This window comes from Megascapheus bottae, chromosome 1 (assembly GCF_031878675.1).
Source record: "Megascapheus bottae isolate mThoBot1 chromosome 1, mThoBot2.hap1, whole genome shotgun sequence".
Taxonomy (NCBI): domain Eukaryota; kingdom Metazoa; phylum Chordata; class Mammalia; order Rodentia; family Geomyidae; genus Megascapheus; species Megascapheus bottae.
The window spans coordinates 10,751,748-10,769,195 of record NC_143509.1 but is presented as its reverse complement, the minus strand read 5'-3'; the positions used below and the strand labels follow the sequence as shown (position 1 = coordinate 10,769,195).

General features: G+C 40.3%; 1 non-coding gene across 1 annotated transcript; it reads right to left on the bottom strand.

Annotated features, from left to right (window-relative positions):
- Positions 1-16,357: 16,357 nt before the first annotated feature.
- Positions 16,358-16,464, bottom strand: LOC150068387 (U6 spliceosomal RNA). Its single transcript, XR_016538393.1, has one exon. It is a non-coding gene; the product is annotated as a U6 spliceosomal RNA (small nuclear RNA).
- Between the last annotated feature and the right edge of the window lie 984 nt (positions 16,465-17,448).

Sequence of the window (17,448 nt, the reverse complement as noted above, 5' to 3'; positions counted from 1 at the left end):
GAGATGTTGAGATTTTCTTCATGTGTTAGTATTTTGGGTGAGGAAAAAAATAATAAATGACTTTCCTTGCTATTTAACCTAGAAAAATATTAAAACATTTTCCCACATGACAGAAGGTTCACTGGCATGTAAAACATGGTTCAAACAAATGAAACTGCCTAAAATAAATCATATGAAAAGTGTGTCTCATCGTTTATAATTTTTCAGTATGGGGAGGCTCTGTGTGTCCTGATGTCACTTCTGGAATCTGCTATAGCATACCACCATGTGCATTTAACTGGCATTTCTAAATAAAATTTTGCATTTCACATGAGTCATTGATGAGAGTTAAATATACATTACATTCTGTTTTCAACATTTTTTGTGCCACTCCTTGTGTTTGAACTCAGGGATTAGACACTGCCCATGAGTTTTGTGGCTCAAGTCCAGTGCTCCACTCCTTGAGCCACAGTGCCACTTCCAGCCCTTGCTGAGTAGTCTACTGGAGATAAGAGTCTCACAGACTTTCCTGCCCATTCTGGCTTAAAAACCTGATCTTAATTCACAGCATCCTGAGTAGCTCGTATCACAGATGGGAGCCAACAGTGCAGCCTCGGTTCAGAGATATTAATTCTTCACTTGTTTTTAGACAGAACTTTCCACTTAAGACATTTGGGTACATGTACAATGCATCTTAAACCCGAACACACCTTCCAAAATTCTCCCTCTAACCCTTCCCCAACGGAAACATTAATATCCACACTTCCTTTTATACATGAACATTAAGTATGGTAAAAAAATTTTCCACTGTCTGTTCACTGATTCCATGTGATCCATTCCTTCTTGGTAGTCCCCTATTCAATACACTGATATTCTAGATATTTCCTTTATGAATTGTCTGGGAACTGTCCAAAGGGATTGCAACGCAGAATGGCCTTTCTGTATAGCCTATAATTAGCCATACTTTGCATCATGTCATCTATGCATAGACTAGACCAGCTTTGTTTATCAAAGGACATGCTTCAAAACTGTTCTTTCAGGCCTTTGTTCCTCACCAGCCATCCATGTTAGTGGGTCCTTAGAGATGATTTGCTTGGCACCAGTTGGCAAATTGGGAGCTCTGGGCATTGTGCATCCACAATCATAGAAGAGCCTATTACCAGCCAGTCCCCTGACATCTCCCTAAATATCTTCAATGCAATATTAGCCCCAGTTGGAAATTCTCCTGTGTTTCCCTATTCTTGGTCCACTGTGAGGATTGAGCCTGAGGTTTTCATACACTTCAGGCATGGGACAATCTTTTCATCTGTACTTCATGGACATGACCCAAAAGAGACGCAATGCAGCCAAGTGTGTAGTGAGTGTACCACACTATTCATACAAGTGTGTTTTCTGCAAGCTTCCTGGTGATTTAGAGTTTTCCTTCTTTTCTCAATATACAGTGAAATGTCTTAACTAAAGAGCAAACAACTGTAAGTACTGTTTCTGCATAATGAAGACAAGCCAGAAACTTGGAATTCTGTTAGAGGAGATCAACAAATAGCAGTAGTGAAGATTGTAAGTTATTACATTGTTCCGCTGCAGCTCACAGGAATCTTATGTAAAATTTCTTATTGTTTTCCTATAGGCTGCCTTGTTATCTAATAGAATATGACTGAAAAAACTATTTGTACAGAGGTGGTGGTAGATGGTTTGATTTAAAAAAACAGCATGAATATAACTTTCTATTTGTCTATTGTCACCGAATATTTAATATTGGAAAGTGATTTGTGAAAGACCTTGGTAGGCCCCCAGTGAGAACTTGTCTCTCTGACTTCGAGGCAGAGAATAGCAGATTCTTGTTGAGGGGATTACTGACTGATTACAAAACAAAGCTGCAGGGATCAAAGCTAGAAACCAGTATGGGAAGTGCAATAATCAGAAGATGATTGAAAAGGAAGAAATCCAATCGCTAAATGTCAAACAACATTGCATAAATCTCAGGAATCCCGTGCTACACTGTCAGCAAATTCCTCAATTCCTGAAATCACTTCAAGAAGAAGCAGATATCATATCGGAGATCTTGATTTATTTATATGTAGGAAACTCAGGAGTTTGTGTTATTTTTAAGTTTACTTCAGTCCCAGTCCTGGTGTCTCATACTTGTAATCCTAGCTGCTTAACAGGCTGAGCTCTGTGGGTAGAGGTTCAAAGCCAACATAGGCAGGAAAACCTGTGAGTTCTCATCTCTAATTAACTACCAGGAAACCAAAAGTGGAATTTCTTACTCAAGTGGTTGAGCTTTCCTTTGGGCAGGAAAACCTCAAGGCCTGTACCGACGCCCAGGTCAAAATCCTAGGATCCATACAGAGAGAGAGAGAGAGAGAGAGAGAGAGAGAGAGAGAGAGAGAGAGAGAGAGAGAGAGAGAGAGAGAGAGAGAGAGAGAGAGAGAGAGAGAGAGAGAGAGAGAGAGAGACAGAGAGACAGAGAGACAGAGAGACACAGAGACACAGAGAGACACAGAGAGAGAGAGAGAGAGAGAGAGAGAGAGAGAGAGAGAGAGAGAGAGAGAGAGAGAGAGAGAGAAATTAGGAAACAAAGCAAGTATGCAGAAATCTAGGAGCTGGCAAACACATTGGAATAAAAAGAATTTCAGAGATTAAAAAAAACTGCTGTGAATTACGCTGTAGTGAAGAATAATCTGTATTTCCTCTGATCAGAAAACACTGCCTATAATGTTCTAACATAGTTGAGTATCTACAATGAATACATACATGGGAATATATGAGACATAAAATGATCTAGGATTATTGGGTTTGTCACAACTGAAAAGTGTGGAACAGAATGTCAATATCAACTATGCATATTTAAGTTCAAAATCATTGTGGAATTCTGACTTCTTCATTTTGTATTGTTCTCTCTTTATATCAAAGGACTCCAATTAATGCAGAGCAGTGCAATCTAACACACATCTCAGAATTTTACCTCCTGGGAGTCTCAAATGACCCTGAGATAAAACCCTCGCTCTTTGGGCTCTTTCTGTCCATGTTCCTGATCACTGGGTTCAGAAATCTGCTCATCATCCTGGCTGTCACCTCTGACTCCCATCTCCACACCCCCATGTACTTTTTCCTCTCCATTCTCTCCTTAGCTGACATTGGATTCACCTCCACCACAGTCCCCAAGATGCTGGTGAACATCCACACTCACAGCAGAGTCATCTCCTATGTGGGCTGAATCATCCAGGTGTCTGTTTTTCTCACTTTTGGTTGTATGGATGTTTTGCTTCTTAGTGTGATGGCCTATGACCCCTTTGTGGCCATCTTTCACCCCCTGAATTATCCTCTCATCATTAAACCTTATCTCTGTGTCTTCTTGATTCTGTTGTCATTTGTTACCAGCTTCTTGAATGGACAGCTGCATGTGTGGATGGCATGACAGATGACCAATTTCAAGGAGGTAGAAATTCGAGTTTCTTCTGTGACCCTTCTCAAGTCCTGGAACTTTCCTGTAAGCACACATTCATTAATAATTTATTTAAATATATTATTGCTACCATTTTCGGATTTCCTTCCTATCTTAGGAATCCTTTTCTCTTACTACAATTATATTTCTTCAGTGCTGAGAATGTCCTCTTCAAATGGGAAGTACAAAACCTTCTCCACATGTGGCTCTCACCTGTCCGTGGTCTGCTTATTCTTTGGGACCTCAGTGGGGATCTACTTTGAGTCAGCTCTGTCACATTCTCCCAGGGACAGTGCTGTGTCCTCAGCAATGTACACAGTGGTCACTCCTCTCCTGAATCCCTTCATCTACAGACTGAGGAACAATGATCTCAAAAGTGCCCTGAGCAGGTTGTACAAACCACGAGCTGACAACAGCAGGTAGGAAGTTTATTGGTTACATAGTTTTTGCACAAGCAACATGGTTGAGCATATAATCTGATAAAATCTACCTGTTTGAATACCTGATTAATCTAGTTTCATTAGTACAATCCATTCTTAGAAAGGTCCTGGCTATATCAGGATAGATTCCTAAAGGAGGAATGTATGTTTTCAATGTTTAAATTGTTACGTTGTAAAGAATGATGAATGTCTGCAGATGGTGGGCCCAGCAAAGAATTTAGCAAGGATTGAGTGGCAAGTTTTTAATATGTATAACTTACCTCAAGAAAATTGGACAGAAACAGACCTTTATGTTTTTTTGTGTCTCATCTATTTCTTTTTTATTGTAATTAGTAAAAGGGTTACATGATATTTGCCAGATAGAAGGTGCATTAATTCACATACATTGATACCCTTTCACATGTCTTGGTACACATTTCCCTCCCCCCACCCCCCACCCATCTTGGTTTTCTCCCCTTCCCTATCAAATTTCAAATATCCAAATACAAATAAATTCAATATATCAGATAACAAAGTGAGATACTATAACAATATGAGATAAACACGGGACAGCAAAGGAGATGAGAGACAACATAGTACATTAAGGAAAACAACCATTCATTATATGGCTTTTGTTTCAATATCCTGGAGGTCCTTTCAATTAGCTTCACATTATATGGTCTTATGTATCAAGATTTTGCTGTATTGCAGATCTCTGCTAGTAGAGCCCAAGGTTTCTACTGATTGTGACAAATGAGGGAAACCACTGAGCCTAAGTTCCTTTGAGTCTGGCTTACTTCACTTAATATGATTTTTTCTGTCTTTCCATTTCCTAACAAATGGGGCGATGTCATTCTTTCTGACAGCAGCATAGCATTCCATTGTGTACAAATACCACAAATACCACAAATACCACAACTTGTTGATCCACTCATCAACTGAGGGACATCTACGTTGGTTCCATATCTTTATGTTTTTTAAGCAGTCTTTAAAGTCATACTTTCTAATTGGTAGCCAGATATCCTGCCTCCTGCCTTTTGTTTTGAGTTATTTTAGACTTATAGCTTAGTCCCCTAATTGTTTACTATGATGTATTTTGTTATTTTAAAGGTGATATGTAGATGGGCTCCATTACATAATTCAAGTAAAAGTGTATTTCATTTGGGACAGTGTAATTCCTTTCTTCCCTTTCTTCCATAATATCTTTCAAAGAAAATTGAAAATCTTGTTTCCTAGTGAAATTATGTGAGGATAGACAAACCTAATCCACTGGCACCTACATTAGTTCTAGGCTGCTTGATTGTCTGGGTACGTAAACTCTGTTATATGGGGTCTCATAATGCTTGAATGTGTTGGAGGAAGCAATGAAAGAGCAATCCAATACCTAATTTACAGGGACGTGAGTGGTTCCTTGGACAGTTGAGTTTTCATCTCAAATTCACTTGACAAAAACCAAGAGTAAGGGACATCGGCTTGGTCCAAGTATCAGCAGCCCCGCACCTGTAGATTGAAGAAACCCCTGTATTATTGATAGTTGCATGCTCACAATTCACATACATGCACAGAAACAATTTGTATATGTTTCTAGTTATGAATATAGAGAGGTAGTATTTTCTAATACTTATATGTGTGCTATTTTAAGTATACATATAGGCACAATTAAAATTTCATGGATTCACATAAAAAGGAATGATAACACCAGTGTGGTTTTCTGTCCAATACTAGGGTTTCAATTCAGGATCTCCTGTTTATATTCTGTTTCCTCAGCTTGTTTGCACATTTGAACTCTATCTCCAGTCTGCCTTTTTGCTGAATAGTTAAAATGGGTTTTCAAACATTGTTTTCCTAGCCAGACTGCCTTAATGACATTCACAGGACAGATAGAAAATCTTGAAGATAGAAGAGGAAAATGCAAGTGACACAAGAAGTAAGTAAAAGTACACTTATATCATTGACAAATATTTAAAAAAATGGTTTAGCTTGGCTCTGATATTAAGCTTCCCCAAATCCTGGACATGTAATAAGCCGTGCATAAGGAAGCAAGTTATGACTTTATCAGATCCAAACCACTGCTTTGTATGCATTGGGCTGATATGTTACATTAGGCCACAGGAGGTTATCTAGGCTGATCTCTGAAGGCAAACTACTGGGCTTTTCCTGACAGGCTTATTTCCATAACACAGGAGGATGACATATTGTGGGAAGGTAGATTCTGTAAGAATATAAATGTAAAAAAGTCTGAACTTTACTTATTTAGTGTTTTTAGGTTCATGGAGTTTGAACTTGGCCTGGGCACTGTCTCTGAGCTCTTAGGCTCAAGGATACCACCCTACCCCTTGGCCTGGGTTCTGTCCCTGAGCTCTGTAGCTCAAGTCTACCACCCTACCCTTGAGGCAAGCCCCTCTTCCAATTTCTAGAAGATAATTGGAATTAAGTGTCTTAGGTGCTTTTGTGCCCCAGCTGGCTTTTAACCTTGATCCTCAGATATCCTCTCTGGTAGTGTGGACTATGTTTGAGTGCTTCTACAGTATATCGTTAGTTGATAGTTTTACTGTTGTTGACAGAAAGCATCTTTCTATTCCCTACGTTCATGACAAAAGTTATTTCACTCCAACCATGTATATTTCACCTTCATAGACCAACTATTAAAATTTATAATACTGGCTTTTCTCTTCTAGTAAATTATAGGTACACATAGCATTAGACTGAGGGTAAAACATCACTACTTATAACTCTGGTTTTTGAAACAAATACGACTTAACTGTATTTCAAGTTTTCTAGTATTTCACTGGCACTTAGGTCAGTTTTACATTGCAGACCAACGAGAAAAACTACATGATTGAGTGTTGGTTCTTCAGTACCAACGAACTGAGTAACTAAATCTTTACAGTAGAAAATTAGTTGTTGCTGAGATTTCCTTGCTTAAGGATGGTGCTGTACCACTGAGTCAAAACTCTCATTTCCTCACTTTTTGGAGGGGGTATGCATTTTGAGGAGCTTACTTCATTAGGGAAAACAGGCCCCTGCACTTCTCGCACAGCCTTGTTGGAACCATGAACTTCAGATTGCCATTTCCTGAAGAGCTAGGATTGCTGTTGGCCAACTGTGGGGTCAGTGACCGCCTGTGGGGTCAGTGACCATGACTGTGGGGGCAGTGACCTTGGACCCACACAAATGTGTACACAAGGAAGTACCTCTTCTGATTTGGGGCTGTGTCAATAGCTTCTCATTTAACCTGTTTGGGACTTGATAGGTTCTCATTTAACCTGTTTGGGACAAACAGACAGAGAAAGAGAAAGACAAAATGATTGTGTGTGTGTGTGTGTGTGTGTGTGTGTGTGTATTATGGCCTAACCAGATATTCCCTGTGATATGAATTTCCCAGAATATATTGTAAGAATTCAATTCTGTATTGACAGATAAAAACTATTTCTTAGATTTGGACAGCCTTATACACTTTGTTTAGCACCAGGACCAGAGCCCAAGAAATAAATTCACACATAAATAGTGACACCAATATAAAAACATTAAAAATATTTGGTGAATAAAAGAGTTTAAATCATTTTAAGTATATCCCTGGGACAGATGATTGGTGGAAAGGCAGGGGACACAGGCTGCGGCCCTCAGTCTGGGCTTCAGCCTGTGAGTTGGCAGAGACACACTGGAGCCAGGCAGTTCACCACCAGGCTACTGGAGAAAACAACACTTCCTGTCCATGAAAGCACTGGGAGGAGTGCTGAGGGAAGAGGAGGAACACACAGAGGAGCCCTTCCACAGCCATGTAAACTGACCACCTGTGTCTTCACCACATCATTTTCATCAAGAGGGTTCAACCTAGCAGGGGTGTTCTCTAGACACAGCCCCTCATCCCACTCAGCTGATCATACCACCAGCTCTGGAGCCAGCAGCAGACCCCACTGAGCCTAGCTACTCCTTCCTGTCACCTATAGTGCTGGACAGTGGATGGGTGGTTCTGTGAGCCGTTCCCATCTCCCCTACTTCATTCTTCAGAACATCCAACACAGACCCAGAAAAAGATCCAGAGAGGCTGTGTAAACCAGCTCAGAAGAAATTCCTCCCTCTACTCAGCCTGCTTTCTACCTGACCAGAAGCAACCTTCTGCAGGTATGCTCAACTCACCCAAAGGCAGTACATACATATCCTGATTCAGTTCTGGTCCAGTTTACAGTGGATTCAGGTTTAATGTGGGTTCATTTTGTACACAGAACATAAAATACTCACTAGTGTTGCCAACCTGTTTCAGTTAACACGAGAGACACTTCACCAGTCTCTTTCAACCAATGCCAAGTAGATTCAGTAGGTGCAGCAATGGGGGAATGTTTACCACTAATTCAGGTCAGATGTACAGCCATGTCCGGCTCACCCACAGACTCAGACAAGGCCCATACACACCGGCAGAGTTCAACCTCCATAACAGACAAAGATATTCCCGACCTTCAGAGTTAAAGTTATTCATATTCTCTTGCCAATGGTTTTCTGCTTGATGAAAAATGACCTTGAGTGCACATGACTTCATCTACTCATCCAGATCATGACAAGGCAATATTGACTCCAAACCTCCCCAACGATTGTGGATGGATGAAAACTCAAGGCTCAATTCTAGAGTTCCTGTGAGGGCAGCCACTGTCCAGATTCGAGGGTGAAACACCACAGGCACGAGATACTCAGCTGTGAGCCCATCAGAATTGCAGTCGTTCAAAATGAAGGTGGGTAAAGACCAGGCATATTACCTACTGTAAGGAGCTTTGAAGTTACAACACAGACCTCAAAAGTACCCAGTCTCTCAGAATATATGCTTGTGCTTGAAGAAGAAAAATTAAAAACCTGCCACAGAAATATTTGTTTAGGCTCTTCATATATTCCAGGAGAAATGCAAAGGTCAAATGAATTTCATTCAACTCTTCCATTCTCTATCATTGCCCCTTCCAGGAAAATTATTTTTTCATATATTTTATTGTAATTAATAGAAGGGTTGCATTACATGCACAAGAAAGAAGGTGCATTACTTCACAAACATTGATACCCTTTCTCATGTCTTGGTCCTCATTTCCCTCCCACCACCCCTCCCCTCATCTTGTTTTCCTCCCTCACCCTATCTGACCTCAAATAACCAAATATGCATATATACAATATATGAGATAACCAGTTGAAATCATGTAAGAATATGAGATAACCAAGGACATCCAAAAAGATGAGAGATAACATTTTACATGAAGGACAAAAATCACTCATTATATGGATTTTGTCTCTATATCCTGGAGGTCTTTCATTTAGTGTCATTCTATATGGCTTTATGTATCTAGGTTTTGTTCTATTGTAGAGCTCTGCTGGGAAAGCCCAAGGTTTCTACTGATTATGACAAATGAGGGAAACCATTGAGCCTATGTTCTTTTGAGTCTGGCTTACTTCACTTAATATGATTTTTTCTAAGTCTTTCCATTTCTTCCAGGAAATACTTAGAGTCTAAAATACCATTGTAATTTTGTTCTGTGCACATTCTATTTACACCAATTGCATTGAGAGCCTCACAGGCACTACTCCTCTGCAGAAAAAACCATTTATTCTCCTGAACTGAATCTTTGCATCTGTCTATAAATACTCAGTCTCCAGAATCCTATGGCTCTTAACTACTGTGCAATGAGGGAACAAGTTGGGGAATTAATTAGCCAATTACTCTTCACATTTCCCACATGGAAGAAGAAGCAGAGAGCTGCCTAATTCTTCCATTTAGTTAAGTGTCATACCCAAGTCCTGAGTTCTGAGGTTCCTGCTGCCCAGCCTCCTCAGAGTCCTGCTAATGTCCCTGTTCCTCAGGCTGTAGATGAAATTGGTCAGCATGGGGGAGACCACCATGTGCATCACCGAGGCCACCACAAGCTTCTTGGAGCCATGGAACACAGTGGAACCACAGTACGCACCAAGCAAGGTGCCGTAGAAAAAGCAAACCACCGACAGGTGAGCCTCACACATGGAGAAGGCTCTGTGCCTCCCACTTTCTGTGGGGATCCTGAGGATGGAAGAGGTAATTTTGTAGTAAGAGTAAAGGATTCCTGAAAGAGGAAATAACCCCAAGACTACAGTAATTAAATATATGAACAAGTTATTTGTAAGGGAACCAGAACAGGACAGTTTAATTATCTGAGAAGCATCACAGAAATAATTTGGGATTTCCACACTTTTAACGCAAGTAAATTGTAAGATCAATATATTGTGTGACTGGGAATTCAAAACACTAAAGAAAGCAGACACCAATACTAAGAGGACTGGCTGTATTTCAGGGTCATCTGAGAGTTCCAGGAGATGGAACTCAGAGACTGTGGTTAGATTTTCTGCTCTGAGATGACTTGGACAAAGCTAAAGGAAGAAATCTCATTAGAAAAGCATAATGTTTGTCTAGGTATGTTCAACTGTATATACCTGATATTCAAATATGTATACGTTTAAATGTGTAACATACTTGAGTGGCAGTGTACTTAGAAATATTTCTCTGCTGTGGCAATCCCACACTTGTAGCCTCTTCTAACTTAGGCAGGCCTTTTTTTCCCAGCCCTGTGCCTACACATCTGACCCACTGGGAGAACAACATATTAGAAATCCAAGATCATAAAAATAGCTAGAGCATGTCACTACAACAATACAGTGTACTCTTATCTTCTTTTTAGAACAGCTTTTTTGGGAGATCATTCGTATAAGAATCATAGAAAGGACACAGTTCCAACATTTCCAACAGATTCACAATAAACAGGTTTTAGCCTAGTTGAATTTGACTATACTGAGAAGACCCACCAACAGTCACTTACTGTCCCACTGCAATCCAGGCAGATCAATCTGCTTCTGGGTCCCCGTTGACTTACCTATTCTGGTACTATGGCATTTGCAGGGAAATGAGTAGACCTAGAAATGTGCTACTGAGTTCAGTAAGTCAGGCTCAGAGACTAAGTACACTTGTGTTCTCTCAGACATGGCTGTTAGATATCATATAAAAATCCATATACAGGTTTATGTGCATCTATATACAAAGTAATGTGTGATGAGTAGAAGAGGATTCTGAGGGTGTTAACTCCTTGATCGCTCAAGCTGCAGTTTAATGAACTGAATATCCCTTCTTGAATACTTGTTTGTTAAACATGACATTTGAAATATGATGTAAAAACCAATGTTAATAAACTCTTTGTAAACAGGGGCCGGTGTTTGTTGTCGATGATGTGGCTAACAGGTCTGTAGAAGTTCATACAAATGATTTACATGTCATTTTCCTCTTTATTCTTTTTTTTGCCAGTCGTGGGCTTGAGCTCAGGGCCTGAGCTCTGTCCTTGGACTTTCTCAAGGTTAGAGCTCTACCACTTGAGCCACAGCACCATTTCTGGCTTTTTTTCTATGTATGTGATACTGAGGAATCGAACCCGGGTCTTCATGCATGCTAGGCAATCACTCTACCACTAGGGCAAACTCCCGGCCCTCCTCTTTATTCTTTTAACTCTTCTTAAAAGTCCTTGCTGTCTTTTGGGCCAGCAGTTTGTCCTAGTGGTAGTGTGCTTACCTAGCATTCATGAAGACTGGGGTCTGATTTCTTGGTGGTGCTATGGCTTAAGTGGTAGAGCTGTATCCTTGAGAAAGCCCAAGGACAGTGCTCAGGCCCTGCAATCAAGCCCTGGACTGGCAAAAAATATTTTTTAAGTCTTTGCTATTTCTTTCAACTAGTCTGGAGGAAATAGTAAGTCCAATCTTCCACTTTTGTAATATGCTTGTTTGTATATGAGTTAAAAAATTAAATGAATATCAGAAAGCTCAATATACTTTAATTGTTTATATTTATTTATTTATTTATTTATTTATTTATTTATTTATTTATGTTGGGAGTGTCTTGGGACTTGAACTCGTCCTGGGCCCTGTCCCTGAGCACATCGGCTCAAAGCTACCACCCTACCCTTGAGCCAAGCCCCACTTCCCATTTACTTGAGGTTAATTGGAGATAAGAGTCTCAGGTCCTTTTGTGCCCAGGATTCTCAGACATCCGCCTCTGTAGTAGCTAGGATTACAGGCAAGAGCCACCTCATTCAGCTCCTAGTTTTAAAAAAATAGACAACATTCTAGTTTCCAGTGACTCATGCCTGTAATCCTGAGGTCTGAGGATAGCAGCTCTCAGTCAGCCTGAGCAAGAATGTCCTTGAAACTCTTAACTCCGGGGAAACACCAAAAGAGCAGGAAGTTGAGCTGTGGCTTGAGTGGTAAAGTACGAACCTTGAGATAAACATCTCAGGGATTGGTTACAGGCCCTGAATTCAAGACCTGACACTATTATATTCTCCCTTTCCCTCTCCCTCTCTCCCTCTCCTCTCTCCCTCTCCTCTCTCTCTCTCTCTCCATCTCTCTCTCAATCTCTCTCTCTCTCTCTCTCTCTCTCTCTCTCTCTCTCTCTCTCTCTCTCTCTCACACACACACACACACACACACACACTCACAAAAGTATGGAGGAAAAGTGATGCATATGAAATGAGAATGAATGACTTATAAAACTGAGTCCTGCAGCCAGGCACTGGTGACCCACTTCTGTAATCCTAGCTACTTAGGAGGCTGAGATCTGAAGGTCACGGTTCAAAGCCACCCTTGGCATGAAGTCTGTGAGATGCTTAACTCCAATTAAACATCAGAAAACCAGAAGTGGCACTGTGTTTCAAGGAGTAGTGCAGTAGCCTTGAGCTGAAGGCTCAGGAACAGCCCTAAGACTCTGAGTTCAAAAAGAAAAATCGAAACTATTCTCAGAGATAATCACATGGCATTCTGTACCATGCCTCATTGTTGTGTGGTGTTCCTGTCACAGACAGCAGCAGCAGCCTCCACCACCTCTTCCATCTCGTCGTCATCATCATCATCATCATCATCATCATCATCATCATCACTATCATCATCATCATCTTTATTATCAACATCCTCTCAGTAAAGCCGCCCTCATGGTCCACAAAACACACCTCCAAATCCCTTCTCCATCCACCCTCAGCACTCACTCGCTTAAGCTGCCTCTCTCTTCAGCCATGATCCAGGTGGACAGGTCTGAGGACCCCAGAGCTGCCGTGTAGCACCAGTTCAGCCTCTGGCCTCAGAGTGGATGTGAAGACACCATGGAAGCAGAGCTGGGGGACGCAGGCAGGTCCTGCAGGCAGGAGAGTGAAGGGCAGGGAGCACAGGCTCCCACTCCAATTCTAGGTGGCCTTGGAGGACTGAGGCCCACAGCTCCCAATTACCCAAGTTGAACACATCAATGACCAAGTCTCTGTGGACATTTCAAACAGAGAGCTGAGAGGACCTAAAGGAAATTCATGCTTGTTCAAGACTCTCTGTCTATGCACATGATAAATACACTAAAACTTCTATCATCTATGCTTATCTGATGGAGAGATGGCATGGAATTTTCACAATCCTTATAATTGATCTCCAAACTGTGGTGACTTTTAATGAATTTTCATTGTTCTCTATCCATACCATATATCTTCAGAATTATTATGATTCCAACTTCAAAGTTTACATCTTTTCTAATTTTATTTTGTTTTATTATTCATATAAACATTTAATCAAACATTTTCTCTTCTTCCCATCCCAAAATGCCTACAGAAAACATTCCATGATTTAAGGATATATAAACCCTGAAGCAGTATAAACCCTGAAATTACAAATACAATAAAGACAACGAGTTGAGAACTTGGGTATTAATTTTCCAGGTCTGTCTATTCCCTTACAAACAATACAATATATTTTTTTTCTGATGGGTGTATATAATTTCATTGTGTTTATAGACCATATTTTCTTGATTCATGCATCCCCCGAGGAGTATCTCAGTTAATTGCATGGCTTGGATAAGTAAACAATGCTTCAATGAAAATGGTGGTACTGACAGTTGCAGTGGGAAATGTTTGTAGTGGATTTTTATCAAATGACCCAGAGTGGGAATGCTGGGTCATAGAGAATCTCTGTTCAGTCTTTTAAGGAATCTCCATAGCTTTCCAGAAATTGTACCCACAACTTACGAATGTCCCCTTCTGGCCACATGCCCACCAGCATCTGTGATTATCAGTTTTCTTCATAATGGTCATCTAACTGAGGTTTGGTGGAATCTCAAAGTGTTTTGAGTTTGCATTTTTGTCAGTCCTGGGGCTTGAACTCGGGGCCTGGGCACTGTCCTTAGACACTTTTTAGTACTCTGCCATTTGAGGCACAGTGAAACTTCCAGCTTTTTCTGTGTGTATGATGCCAAGGAATTGAATCCAGGGCTTTGTGCATGGGAGGTGAGCACTCTACCATTAGGCTATGCTCACAGCCCCACTTCCTACATTTTCCATGCATGTGGCACTGAGCAGTTGAACCCAGGGCTATATGCATGCTAGCTAAGCACTCTAATATCAGATTAACATTTGTCCATTGAATAGCATCTTCACCGTTATCACACATCTGCTGTGGTGACTAGAGCAGGAATTCCCTTGGATGTAAGAGATGTTGTGGCAGGTCCTAAGCAAATGGCAGGGAAATGAGGTAGAGGCTAAAGCTTTATGCTTCTCACATGAGGAAGGAAAGAAGTTGTTTTTCGATACACAACAAATCTACATAGGGCTCTAGAAATGGATATCCTGATGTGTTGGAGAAAGACAACAAGACTCTGACCTTCAATTAAACACCAAAAAAGTTGAAAGGAGTTATGTCTCAATGAAATGACAAAAAGAAAAAAAATCAGGAACAGGGTAAGGTCCAGAGTTCAAGACCCAGAAAAAGGATTGCAGTGCTAAATTTCAGAAATCTTAACACCTTTAGTTTTGAAATCTCACTGTTTAAGATGTCATATTCTCGGTGACTTCTTTCTTTTCCCTTTCTCAAAATTTTATTATGGTCAAATAGTTGTACCAGAGGATTCAACTTGTCATATTTATTTATGAACTCTATGATCAAAGTCATTCATTCCACAGTTCTTATAGACTCTCATGCACTACCTATCCCCTCACTTAGTCTGGATCCCTTTCCCCGTATGTACGTGAGCAAATGCAGTCATGATATTTTTTTTTGAACTCAGGATCTGGGTGCTGTCCCTGGTGCTGGTTTTGAACCTTGACCCTCAGATCTCAGCCTCCTGAGTAGCTCAGATTAAAAGCATAAGCCAGCATCACACAGCTTTATTTCCCTTTAGTATTTCCTGATGTTTTTACCATTCTGAGCACATATTATTTTGTTTATTCCCATTTCAATAAGTGATGAAAATCCCAACTAAGTGTCAAATATACCTGTAGCACCACTATACATTACAACAAAAAATAAAAAAATAAATTTTTAAAAAGTGGACACAAACAGATCATTTCTGTTTTGGTAGCACTGGTGTTTGAACACAGGGCTATCTGATTTTTTGGAAAATGATATATAATGTGCTTTCTTTGTTTTTAGTAATTTACAGATGGGATCTAGGACTTTCTTTGTTTTTTTTAAAGAATTTATTAATGTTGATTTTTTGCATCATATTTTAGATAATAAGTTTAACGAACAAATGTTCAAGGAGGGAATCTCTCTTTACAGTCACTGGGACTTAGTACGTAGAACTTAATCAAAATTAGGCTAAGGGTTTGTATGTCATAGAAACATATTAATTTAGGAAATAAGACTTTATGTCTATAGAGTCATAGGTTTTCATGTCTATATAGTTATGTTTATATTTCCATTACCATGTCCATAGCTTTGGGTATGCAAATATTGGATTTAATAGCCACATATTAGGGATACCATGCGCCTTTTGTTCCTTAGGTCTTGACTTGTCTCACTCAACATGATTCGCTCTAGGTTAATCCATTTCCCTGCGAATGCCTTTGTTTTATCTTGTCTGTTGGCTATGTAGAATTCCATTGTGTATATATACCACATTCTCTGTATCCATTCATCTACAGTAGGGCATCTGCATTGTTTCCATCGCCTGGCTATTGTGAATAGTGCAGAGATGAACATAGCTGAGCAGGTGTCCTTGTAATATCTTGGGTCATGATGTTTAGGATAGATGTCCAGAAGTGGTATGGCGGGATGATAGGGAAGGTCTATTTTCAGTTATTTAAGAAACCTCCACGCTGCTTTCCAGAGTGGCTGAACTAGTCTGCATTCCCAACAGCAGTGGAGTAGGTGTTGGGAGCCAGAGTGGAATCAAACTGTACCTTGACTTGCATCAGAGGATGGCTTTATTGTCTTATTGTTTTCTGGCCCTATTCTATGTAAATGACCTGAGAATTGCCATATGAATGTAACACCTGGAGGTTCCCCGGGTCTGGAGGAGGGAAGAAGCGGGAGTGAAAAATAAACGGGGCAGTCTTTACCTGGACTGCGGACATCCTGGACCCGGTGTGTCTGTCTCTCTTCTATTTCTTCCTAGTCCTTGCCCCCGATTTCAGGAACCCCAATCTGCGAACCCTGGTTTGCTGCCGGTTGGCCCCGGCAAGTAGGGTTCCTTTTTTTCCACAACCCCATCAGCAACTGTAAAAATATGGAATACTTCTCAAATTTGCACGTCATCCTTGAGCAGGGGCCATGATAATCTTCTCTTTATTGTTCCAGTTTTAGTATATGTGTTGCCAAACCGAGCACGATCTAGGAATTTTTAATGCACAGGTCTGCCTGGATGCTTATATCTCAGGGATGAGCCTCTAACTGCTGGCTCATTAAAGCAAGGTGTATGATTTTTGTTGTTTGCTTGCTTCTTTGCATCTTGGTTTGTACCATTCCTGGGGTTTGAACTCAGGATGTGGACACTTTCCCTCATTTTTTTCCTCAGGGCTATTTTTCTGCTTCTTGAGCCATAGCTTGACTTTTTGCTCTGTGTGTGTGTTGTAATTGAATTTAAAACTCATAGGTGATGATGGGAGGGAAGAACTGGGACCGTGGGAAGGTAGGAATTACATTATCCAGAATGAAATGCACTCTTTGCCTGACTTATGTAATGGTAGCCCACTTATATAACACCTTTAAAATAACAAAAGTCATCAGGAGAAAAAATTAAGGCACTAGTTTATAATTTTTAAATTAACTCAAGCTAAAGTGCAGGACGGGATAGCTGGCTACAAAATAACATGTTCTGACTTCAAAGTCTGTCCAATAGTATTGAGGTAAAATGAACATATTACAAAATTCACCACTCAATCCTTGCAATATTCTTTGTTGGGACTAACATCTGTAAACATTCATCATTTTTTACAAACTAACAATTTAAACATTACAAAGATATATTCCTCCTTAAGGAATCCATCCGCATTGCAAACCCTTTGGACAGTTCCCAGACAGTTCATCAAGGAAATATCAAGCATATCAGTGTCTTGAATAGGGGACTAGCAGGAAGGAATAAATCACATGGAATCATTGAACAGAGAGTGAGAGAATTTTGTCACCATACTCAATGTGCATATATAAAAGGAAGTGTGGATATTAATGTGGCAGGTGGGGGAGGGGGAGAGGGAGTATTTTGGAAAGTGTGATTGGGTTTAAGATGCGTTCTACATGTACATGAATGTCTTAAATGGAAAGTTCTGTCTACAAACAAGTGAAGAATTAATATCTCCAAAACGAGGCTGCACT